A 12,805-nucleotide genomic window follows, 5' to 3' on the forward strand; every position below is an offset into this window, starting at 1 on the left:
GCCACCAACCTCCTCCTTGAGGAGTTTTTCGGTTCTTTGTGTTTCTTTGTGACCTTCTTTTTGTCCTTCTTCTTTGCTATCTTTTTCTTCATGTTTTTGGAGCATCCCACTCAAGCTTGTTTTTCCTTTTGGTTTTTGCAAGCTTGGTTGTATCTTCTTTTTCTCCATCCTCCTAGTTTCTCTACTCTCCTTTTTGGTGTTCTGATGCCAAAGGGGGAGAAGTTCCTATGTGGATGGGGACCTTTGTTGTTTGTAGCCTTTTGATCCTAGTTGCTTATCTTGTCTTGTGGCTACATCAACAACTCTATGGAGGTATCTTATGGTGAGTTTGGGTATTCTCAAGGCTATGGTATGATAACTTCACCCAAATCTCCTTACATGATCTTATGTTACCTCCATATTGCGCATATGTTATTTGAACATGATCTTGTATCCTTTTTACATATGTGCTTGGTTTGTAAAATCTAGGGGGAGTTATGCCTCTTAGACGTGTGTATTTTGTATTCAAATACATATTCAAAGTATGCACACGTTTAGGGGGAGCTCCGTCGAGCTTTTGCAAATCTAAGAATCTCATCATAATATCATATGCTTTTGAAAAGTCTTGTGTTGTCATCAAACACCAAAAAGGGGGAGATTGAAAGAGCAAAGTCTAAACCCCGTGTTTTGTGTGTTTGATGACAACACTTGAGTTATCTCACCGTGTTCCTTGAGTATCATTGCTAGATTTGCAAGTGCACGGTGACCTCGCTGGACACGTAAGATCGGAGAACTGAAGCGTAGTTATAGGTAGCTGTAGGTTTTCTGGTTTTGTGTGTGTTTCGCGAGGTGACATGGTTGGAGAGAAAAGGGAAGAAAACCAGTTTTAGCCAGGCCGGTACTACCGGTACCTATAGCGGTAGTACCGCTACCCCTATTGGTACCGCCTCACGGTACCGCTCTGAGTTCTGCGCTGGATTTGTCCCTCAGTACGAGTTACGGTACCTCTGCGGTACCTGGAGCGGTAGTACCGCCCATGGTACCGCCCAGGTACCGTAACTAGTTACGGCAGTACCGCTCTGGTACCGCTCCGGTACCGCTTTGGATCCAGTAAGGTTTGGACCCCATTGCGGTACCTAGAGCGGTACCTCTAGTGGTAGTACCGCTCTGCATCCACGTGGACCAGATCTGGGGAATTCGAACTCAGAGCGGTAGTACCGCTTTCCAAAAGCGGTAGTACCTCTTAGGCAAAAACTGGACATAACGGTTGGATTTGGAGGAGCCTATTTAAGGGCCTGTTCTTCCCCAATTCGTTTTTATCTCTTCCCTCTCTCTCTCCTCCATTGTTGCTGAGCTTAATCCTTGAGGATCTCCCCAACCATCCAACCAATCTTGCTCAAATTTTTAGGAGTGGTGGAGGAGACCTCGATCTATAGTTCTACCAAGAGAGATTTCACCAATACTTGCTATTCCTTACTGGATCTTGGTGTTAGGGTTCCTATTGTGGGACATTGGAGGAAGTGCATCCATGGAGGCTAGCTTGGTGTTGTACTAGCTCCATGGATTGTTGGGAGCCTCCTTGTGGTGTGGAGCTCGCCCCAACATTGTGAAGGAATCACCGCCTCGACCGGTGCCTTAGTGGAGAAGGGGGAGCACCTTTGTGGAGCTCTCTCGAGGAAGAAGGTGAGGCCTTCCTACGTGGTGTGGCCGCCTAGCCTCTTGTGTGAGGCTAGCACCTCCTCAACACAGACGTACTCCCTTTTGTGGGAGGAACTGCGGGAAACAAACCTCGCCTCGTCTCCGCACCCTCCGGTTGTCCCGCTCCTTACTCTTACTATCTTGTGATTGTTCCTTTGCTTGTTGCACTTGTTCTAGGATCATTGTAGGATCACCAACACCACTAAAGAAATCACATTTATGTTCCGTTGCACTAAAATTGAAAAAGACTAAAACTTGACGTAGCAACCATTCACCCCCCCTCTTGTTCGCTACGATCCATTCAACATTGCATACCAAGATGAATCAACCCAGTGGTGTAGCCAGAGGATGGATTTGGAGGAGAAGGTGGCCAATTTAGGTGATGAAATGGCCCGTAAAAACCTGATGATATTCGAGCTGAAGCGTATTGTGGAGGAAGAAAAGAAGAATTCAGAGCTTATTCGCAAGGAGAAGTTGAGAGTTGAGACAGATCTTGCCGTATTTGATCAAGTGGTAGAAAATCTAGAACATGAACTTAAAGTGATGGGAGAGGAGAAAAGTAGATTCATCTGGGCAGTTTTATTAGGTGTCATCCCTGTCCTAGCAGTTATGTGGTTCTGGTAGACGATTTAGTATAGAATTGTTATTCAGTAGATGGCTCTAACCACTGTATTTTGTTGTGGCTCTAAGCACTGTATTTTGGCGTACAATTTCCTAGTTGTGCTAAGTAATGCACACGATAATTTTAGCATGCATGAACATTTTATAAAAGTGAAGGGATCCCAAAAGTGAAAGCATGTACCAGCCTCCGGATCAAATACATATCAATATCTTCCCAATCAAGTTGGGATAGAATTCAAATCATACATACGGATGTACATGGACACATCAAGAACGTGGAGAAGCTTTTCTTGAGACGGAGGTAGTAGTTCGAACAATTTTATCCCAATTGGAAATTGAAAAATACAAATTTATCATAATTTATCCCAATTTGCGGCGTCGAACACGGCCGCGCAGCGATGGGCAAGAAAGGCCGGGACGACGGGCGGCTGAGGGGTGGTCATCTACGCCATCCGCCGTTGAAGCAATGTTATCGGCGATGGCTTCAATGTTCGTGGCATCGATGACCACTGTCAGAACCGCCGCTGTCTTGGTATACTTCATCAGCGACGGATCTGCGGAGGGTTGGATCGGCGGCTTTGCAGCGCGGTTGTAGACGATGGCTTCAATCGTCGTGGCATCGATTCGCACTCTCGGCACCGGAAGTGAGACATCAACAGGCTCCGACATTGAAGGCTGGGTCTGCGCCGTCGAAGCGATGTTGTAGGCTATGGCTTCAATATTCGTGGCATCGATGACCACTGTCGGCACGGCCGCCGTCTTGTTGTCCTTCATCAGCAACAGATCTGAGGAGGGCAACGGAAGTGAGACATCAACAGGCTCCGACATTGAATGCTAGATCTGCGCTGTCGAAGCGATGTTGTAGGCGATGGCTTCAAGTTCGTGGCATCGATGACCACTGTCGGCACGGCCGCCGTCTTGGTGTTCTTCCTCATTCAACAGATCTGAGAAGAGAAACGAAAGTGAGACAGAGAGAGACATTTCAACTATTTCTGACGGTTAGATCCTCACCGGCACTCTTAGATCCACGCCGCACGCACGGTTAGATCCGCGCCGCCGCACACCGTCGCACGCACGGTTAGATCCGCGCCGCCGCACGCCACCGCATGCACGGTTAGATCCGCGCCGCCGCACGCCGCCGCACGCACGGTTAGATCCGCGCCGCCGCACGCACGGTTAGATCCGCGCCGCCGCGACCGCCGGAGTAAGAGAGGAAATAGGAGAGAGGAAGATGCGACTGGAATATGCGACTGCCAGGGTTGGTAGGTATGTGCTCTGCTCTTGTCTCCGTATGCGTCCATCGTGGTAGAGAGAGATATACAGGCCGTCCGATCATAAATGATCGAACGGTGCAACCGTTCGTTGAGCTTTCAACCAACCAAGATCCGTGTGACATACATCTCGACCAATCAGAGATCAGCCAGTGAGTACAAGTTAGGAAAACTGAGTAGAACTAAGAGGGGGAAAAGTGAGGAAATGTTTATCGGAAGGGCAAAACTGAGTAGGACTGAGTAAAACAAGTGGGCCCGTAGGGGGAAAACTGAGTAACACTAAGTAAAACAGGGGCACCCAAATAATAAAGGGACTAAGGGAAATTGAAGCTTTTGGCATAAAAATTGTAAAATTGTGTTATTTGAATAATATATTACATTTTGGCTGACTAGATATTGTTTGCAATTCTAAGATACACAAGTGTGACGAATTTGGACTCATTTGGACAAAGTTTGTAAGCATAGTGGGTATTTGGGAGGTGTATTGAGCAGAAAGCCCTGCATCTTCATAGCTAGTAGCTCATGGACTAGGAAGTGATTTTGAAGCTAAAAACTTCATATCTCTATATTTCCTTTTCCATTATTATTTATCTAGGTTGTAGGTAACATAACAAGACTCCATGGGAAGGTTCCACCATGTTTTCAATTATTTTGAATTAAACCCTAAACCCTAAAACCCTAAACCCTAGAGAAAATGATAAATGTGGCTTAAATGTGGCATACAAATTTTTCATACAAATTCAAATTGTTGAACACAAAGGGATCCCCAATACAAAGGGAACCCCAATACAAATTGTTCATACAAATTCAAATTGTTCATACAAATTCAAATTGTTGAATACAAAGGGATCCCTAATACAAAGGGAACCCCAATACAAATTGTTCATACAAATTCAAATTGTTCAACACAAAGGCATCCCCAATACAAAGGGAACCCCAATACAAATTGTTCAACACAAAGGCATCCTCAATAAAAAGGGAACCCCAATACAAATTGTTCAACACAAAGGGATCCCCAATACAAAGGGAACCCCAATACAAATTGTTCATACAAATTCAAATTAGTTGTTCAGAATAAAATCTTTCTCTTGCTCCTGGTGTGACTCGCTGGGGCCACCACCTTACTCCGGGTAACCCTACCAGGGATATTACCGGTGTCTACCTTCCTTTTGCCCTCTTTCTTGTTCTTCTTCTTCTGCGAAGCTTGTGCTTTTTCTTCTGCCATCAGCTCTTCGAAGTTAGCACTAGTCTAGGCCATACCACTTTCGAAGCAATCTCGATTATACTATTCCCTCTCCTCTGGACTCATCGGTTGAAGCAGCTCTACATCCATCTGTTCCCTCTGCTCTCGATCCATCGGTTCAAGCAGCTCTACATCCATCTGTTCCCTCTGCTCTCGATCCATCGGTTCAAGCAGCTCTACATCCATCTGTTCCCTCTGCTCTCAATCCATCGGTTCAATCTCCTCATGTTCAATTGCTGCTTCAATCTCCTCTGCATTTGCTGCTTCAATCTCCTCATGTTGAACTGCTGCTTCAATCTCAAGTTGAATTGTTGCTTCATTCTCCTCTGCATTTGCTGCTCCCGCCTGATCTTCCATTCCAAAAGCTGGGTCAACTCCATTTTTACAAAGCCTAGCAATGTGTCCAGGGATTCCACAACGTTTGCACTTACATTTTCGAATCGGTGCACCACCCTCTGCACTAGCTATGATCCTATTCTTCCTCGGCCTACCTGCCGGTCTAGTCAATACTGGAGAGTACAGTTTGAAGCCTGGATCGACTTTCATCCATTGGTCTTTTCCCAACAAGGTAGGAACATTCATAGCATATGCAGCCCTAAATTTGGCAACAGAGAAATACTCTGACACATAATGATCAACTTCACCATCTTCACCCCTATAACACTCATGAAAAACAATGCGTGTATGCAGGGTATCCCACGGATCTGCCATCCCCTACAATGGCATGTCCTATCAACCAAACTCACTAAATACCTCCACTGCCTGTTTTTACTGTCAGTGTAGGTTACCTCAGCCTCCATTCCTTTTCTGACGCATTGCATCCTCAATTGTTTTGCCCTGTCATGCAAAGACTTAATCAAAGATGGGAGCATGAGATGGCCAGCATATTTTGTGGATGCAATTCTTTGACGTAGATCGATCTTTATCATGATCATCTGCCTAATCTTATCAAATATTTGCCACAGCATAAGCCCTTTCAATGACTTGACCTTTGAATTGAAACTCTCTGCAAGGTTACTTGTTACATAGTCTACCTTTCAAATTTCATTGAATTGGCTTCTTGACCACACCCTACCATGATGTTCATCCAACTACTCCTTCACCCCAGGTTTTTGTTTATACAACACATCCAAATGAAACAGATGCTTCCTAGAGCTGCATGTGTATGAAGCTGGCCATAGGTTGTCAGTAAAAACTTTACCCTTGAATTTCTTTGTAAAATTCTATACCAAGTGTCGCATACATTCCCTATGCTCCACTCGAGGGAATACTGCTTCTACCGCAGTCTCCAAACCTTTGCAAGCGTCTGTGTGGATAACAAGTCCTGGTGGATGACCTATAAGGTCGCGCAAATTCTGCAGAAACCAAGTCCTACTTTCCTGTGACTCAACCTCCAAAACTCCATAAGCAACAGGGAACATCCAATTATGTCCATCAACTGCAGTAGCAGCAACTAGCTGTCCTTTAAACCTGCCATGAAGAGATGATGCATCCATGGCCAAATAAGGCCTGCAACCGTCCAAAAAGCCTTTCCAGCAAGCTTTGAAACAAACAAAAGCCCTTCTAAAACATTCCTTGTGCATTACCTTCCCGCTTTTCAATTTGTAGGGAACTGTATGCTTGTCTATCGCTACAAGACTGCCTGGACTAGCCATCTCCACTTCAGCTTTGAAAGTGTAAAGCAACTAAAATCTTTCATTCCATGGACTATTGGTCTTGTCAAGAGCCATCTATCTATTATATTATTAAAACAACAGACAACCAATGGTTTAGATTAAGCAAATCAATAATAGCGGCCAAGATTAGCTTCGTAAACGCGGTGTCGATTTGGATATATGCGTATAAACGAGTGCCCTTCTTCCCCACGTACCCAGGAGACATACACGAAATCAATTTCTAATCTAATCTGCCGTCTAATCGGCCGCCACCTCTCCTGCGGCACGCAAGCAGCAAGCCAGCTAATCGACAAACTCCTGCGAAAACAATTCCTAACCTAATCTGCCGCCGCCTCTCCTGCAGTGCGCAAGCAGTCAAGTCGGCCAGTCGAAGAACTCCTGCGATGGGCCGTCGGCGGCAGCTACGCGTGTGGCAGGCGCTACGATCCAGATGAAGTCGGCCTGAGGAATCAATCATTATCAATGGTGATATCATCTATCGATGTCATGTGCAGCTTCAGGTACAGCGCCCTGCTCGATCGACGCGGCACTACCGTCCTCAGGACGTATATACGTCGATTGCGTTGGCACGACCGTCCTCAATCCACGTCCACAGCAGACGAGCAGTGTGCGTGCACATGTGTGTATGCATGCAGTATGCATTGACATGCCCGGATTTTGAAGTTGTGCCTTCTTCAATTCCAGATCGGGTCTCTACTACTAGGCTTTCCTGAAGAAGATTCTCAGGTTCTCATTTATAAGATTCAGTTTCACCAAAAGGTATTCTCTGTTTCAAGGAATCCATATGGTTTTGTTTACTGGACCAGTAGTTCAGTTTATTCGCACCCAATGACCAAATAGGATATAAGTATCTTGGGAAGCACAAACTATATATGTTTGGGTCTGACTGTAAACTTCTGATCGTACTATTTGCAGGGAAAGAATAGGATACAATCAAGATATCAGGAAGGTGGCCTCTTGAGACGTAAATTTGCAGCAACCAAGAGATACAATATTGATGCTGAAATATCCTCTTACAAGTTTTTTCCTGATTTTCTACCTTTAAAATCACCCCAGTAACAATGATATTAAGTCTCATAATGATCACTACTTTTTGCATGTTTCACAGAACTATGTAGAAGTAATAACCCCTAACTTGAAGAGGATGAATGGCTACTACAGCCGATCTTTCTGGCAAATTCCTGGACAGGACTATCCGCACGTAATAATCGCTAACTTGAAAATTATGTTGTTTCTGCTCAATATATACTAACAGGGTGTTTGCTTAGGCTTATTTATGTTTTTTTTTTTGGTTTAGAAGGTCATCATAATCTTCAGTTAAGAGCCATCATGCAACAACTTCGGCAGACTTCGTTTAATTTCTTTCTTTTTATAGCTGTCATAATCTTTTGAATAACGGTTTCCGAATACATAACAATAGTGTTTCAGTAAAATCTTCTACGATAATTTCAGGTAGCTTTTACTTCTTGCAGTATTTTCTATGTCTCAAAACAGCAGTTTAGTTCATAGATTTGTAGTTAAAAAAACTATGCATGTTTCCTGAACTCTCATCTAAATGATTCAGAGTGGGAAAGTATTGAGTCATTTCATAATAAATTAAGCAGGATTGATAAGTGCATGATGTGACAAAAAATAGCATTCTATAATGCTCATCTCTCTCTTAGGAACATGTATGATGAATAATGGATTGGGTAAAATAATTAATAAAGTGTACATGCTCATTGCTGGACCAGTAGTTCAGTTTATTCGCACCCAATGACCAAATAGGATATAAGTATCTTGGGAAGCACAAACTATATATGTTCGGGTCTGACTGTAAACTTCTGATCGTACTATTTGCAGGGAAAGAATAGGATACAATCAAGATATCAGGAAGGTGGCCTCTTGAGACGTAAATTTGCAGCAACCAAGAGATACAATATTGATGCTGAAATATCCTCTTACAAGTTTTTCCTGATTTTCTACCTTTAAAATCACCCCAGTAACAATGATATTAAGTCTCATAATGATCACTACTTTTTGCATGTTGCACAGAACTATGTAGAAGTAATAACCCCTAACTTGAGGAGGATGAATGGCTACTACAGCCGATCTTTCTGGCAAATTCCTGGACAGGACTATCCGCACGTAATAATCGCTAACTTGAAAATTATGTTGTTTCTGCTCAATATATACTAACAGGGTGTTTGCTTAGGCTTATTTATGGTTTTTTTTGGTTTAGAAGGTCATCATAATCTTCAGTTAAGAGCCATCATGCAACAACTTCGGCAGACTTCGTTTAATTTCTTTCTTTTTATAGCTGTCATAATCTTTTGGATAACGGTTTCCAAATACATAACAATTGTGTTTCAGTAAAATCTTCTACGATAATTTCAGGTAGCTTTTATATCTTGCTGTATTTTCTATGTCTCAAAACAGTAGTTTAGTTCATAGATTTGTAGTTAAAAAAACTATGCATGTTTCCTGAACTCTCATCTAAATGATTCAGAGTGGGAAAGTATTGAGTCATTTCATAATAAATTAAGCAGGATTGATAAGTGCATGCTGTGACAAAAAAAATAGCATTCTATAATGCTCATCTCTCTCTTAGGAACATGTATGATGAATAATGGATTGGGTAAAATAATTAATAAAGTGTACATGCTCATTGGAAATAATTTGAATTCTTTGGTTGTGATCTTTAGAGATGCCTAAATTTTAGAAGATGAAGCAATTCACATAGGGTCCTTAAAAACATTCTTAGTTTACTGTTAGAAGAGAGATATGTTCTGGAGAACACATACAAAGTTCTGATGTCTGTGTAAGTGCGCGAGATTTAATCATAGAAGGATAGTCTAGGATTTAAGTATGTTCATTATGGTAGAACTTCATTGCATGGATAAGAGAAGGATAACACGTGTGTGTTAATGCTTTTTTAGTTGCTGGAGTACGAGGAAAGAATACACATTGAATGGAGTTTGACGAAAATATACATAATGGAACGTGGAGCCTTAAAAATGAATTTAGTTTACTTTTGCATTTCTTCATGTGGAATTTTTTTATCACCTAGATGGAAACAGTGGAGTATCTTTTAAAATATCCAAAAATGACACGGTGGGGACCTTCCCCACTATATTTGTGTCAAAAAAAATAACAGTGGAGCAAGAGGGATGCTTTAAAACAAGACTATGGTAAATATATAGGCCTCTTCTCTTCAATTGTTCAAAAATATGGTATCAGCAAAGAAAAAGATACACAAATTAGAATTATGTCCGTCCTAGCCACCGTGGGTCTGAAGTGGTAGACTTCATGAATTAACTAACGGTTCAGATTACATTAGATCTGAGAGTCTTTATTTATTACAGTATAATAAAAAGTCTAAGATGAAAGATAAGAAATGTAACGAAATATATATAGAAAGGAAATCGAGTGACAAGGTCCGTTCTACCACAAATCTAATGAAAACAGATGAGTAAGAAATTCGACTTTTGCATAGCATGTTTGTGCTTGACTATATGCACGCGGACCAGATGGAGAGCAGTATAAGTGAATTGTTAAAAAAGAGAAATTCCTGACTATTGAGTTCCGTCTCATGTATTACCCACACGAGTCACAGTGGCATGTTGAGTTGGGCATGATGCGCCGTAGAACATGTGTTATAACCCAGAAGGTAAAACAATTCACATGGCGTGTAATTTAATGGTTATTAGTGTATATATCATATATTATTTATTTTTAGATCATTCCACATCATACTAAGAACATAAATAGATTAGACATGAAGATTCAGACAACCATAATTCTAGGCGCGCAATTTGTGCGGGCCACCCAGCTAGTTTCCTTTGCATAGAACATCCTCATGTAAGGTACTTCCATTTTATACTTCTCAGCCACCTTTTTTACGAGTGCTGTTGGACCAAGTGAAGGAGTTTCTCTCAGCCAATCTAGGATTATATCTGCTAACCACCTAGTCTTCGCTAGCTTTGTTTTCAGCTCTGGCTCTCCCCCTAGAGGTGGACACCTATGGATCTCCTTATTCTTCTTTATCTGAAACATAATGATAAGGGATGTCAGTAATAGATAACAAATTTTACACCGTGATCTAAATACACAACTGGTTGGCGTAGTACCTGAACCAAGCTGCTTCTGCGCATTGTGGATGCATGCAGCCTCCACCTACACCTTGGGTATGTGAATTTAACTGTGAACCTACCTGGCGCACTTTTAATAACCTCATAATTATTCTTAGGGAGAATGTGATATGTAGTAATTGCATTACGGCAGTCCATCATCGTTTGAAACACAGTGCCTTCTGCAAGCCGGGGATCCTCCCTGTTCCACTCAATTGTTGGCAAGTCTTCACCTTCGTAATCGGCTAAAACGAGGCTGTCATCATTCTCATTCTTCTCTTCATCATCAGTGTCATCAAATCTGGCACCAAAAGCAATATCTTCCATGTATTGATCCTCCATTGCCTGCTTACTGCATCGATCTACCAATTCAGGAAACATCAACTCATCCTCATCATCTTGAGGAGACTGATCCTCAATGTCTGCATCGTCCTCCACATCGACCGTACGAACGATCTGGCTACCACTAGCACTGGGGACAGATGGTGCTGCTGTGGACCTACAAGGAGCGCCGCGGCGCACATTGTTAGCAGAGGCAGCAGCAGTAGAGAGACATGATGCCCGACCACCTAATGATGCCCTAGCACCAGAGAGAGATGATGCCCGGCCCCTATCCACATGGATACCAATTTTACCGAACCGGCAAGAAGCATTCAAAGCAAAAAGAATTCCCAGATCGTCGTCGGAAATTAGTGGAACAAATCTTCCCTCCTTGTTGTGCAAATATTCGAAATGAACTGCGTCGTCAGAGCTCCAGCTGTACTGAGCGCAGATGTTAGCTTTCAAATTCCTCAACGAGATGGTGGTTGCAACCACCGCAGGGAAGTAAAACCCATTCTTATAGCGTTTAGAATCACGCGTAAAGCTAGAATCCAGCCTAACCACCAGCCGAAAAGCCAGCGCTGGATCAATCCTATTCGAAAAGCAACGCAGTTAGTTGAGCAACAACGATTGGCGCTCAAAAACTGCCTACTGTTAATTCACATAGGCAGACGATGCTTACCCAGATGGAATCCATGCGTTAGATCCCTCCGATTCCCAATCTTCTCCGCGGCTGACGGGAAGAGTTGGCACACAAGATGGACATACAAACTCCGCGACAGGGGTAGATCTAGATCTGGTGGAGGCGGAGCCCTCTCCGCCTCCCGGGGATGGTGGTGGGGACAGGGGCGGCTCGGCGGCGGACGACGCCATAAGGTAGGAGGGCAGGACGGCGTGGTGGCGGAGGGGCGGTGTGTGAGCTCCTCCAGTCTCGGGTGGAGTGGAAAGCTTTGGGTGAGCTCCTCCAGTCAACAGTCAACATAGTTCGAAATAAACGGTCAATTCAACACAAACGCGGCTCCCTAGCCATCACCGGTAACGGGGAAGGCCTCTGACCAGACGGCAACCCTCCCGTCTGAGCGTCTGCGAGGGGTTTCAAACTAGATGGAGGGGAAAACTGAGGAAAAACTAAGGGGCTAGGGAAAACTGAGTACAACTAACGAACCAGGGGCTCGAAAATAGAAATCCCTTTAAACTACCTCTCTTTTCTCTCCCTCTCTCTCTCAAATTTGCATCAAACATGGCCGGGCCATGGTGCCCATGCACCACCCATCAACCCTGCACCCTCTTGGCCCGCACCCCACCCCTCGTGGACCCTCCCTAGACCGTCCCTCTCTTCTGCCTAGGCCCAGGGACGAGCAGCCCAGCCCCATCGACCCAAACCCTAGCCTCCAGGAGGCGTGCACGCTCCCGAACCTCTCACGTGCACGCTGCACCCTTCCCGCTCGACCCCCTCCTTTCCCGCGCGCCTGCTGACGTCTACAGCATGACATCACCACGCCCCCACCTCCCCAACGTCAGCAACTCGCCCTCCATTGGCCAACTCCACCACCATGCTCCACCATTGGTTGTAGCCACCACCCACACCCCGCCCGCTCGGCTATAAGAAGCCCGCCCCTGGACACTTTCCTCTCCACACCACCACTTCCCCCTCCACTCCCTCTCCCCACACCCAGGAGATCAGCAGCACCCCTTGGCCCCTGCTTGCTGGAGATGAACGCGTCGGCGTGGTCACCGCAAGGATGGCGAGCCAAGCTGCGCTCACCCCGGCCCCGTTTTCCCCTCCCTCTCTATTCCATTTTGGTTGCCATGTTCTACCCGCCCTGAGACACCCTTTTTCCGTGCCCAGGACCGCCGGTAGCCGCCGCCAACCTCACCGGACCGAGA

Source organism: Lolium perenne, chromosome 2 (assembly GCF_019359855.2).
Source record: "Lolium perenne isolate Kyuss_39 chromosome 2, Kyuss_2.0, whole genome shotgun sequence".
NCBI lineage: Eukaryota > Viridiplantae > Streptophyta > Magnoliopsida > Poales > Poaceae > Lolium > Lolium perenne.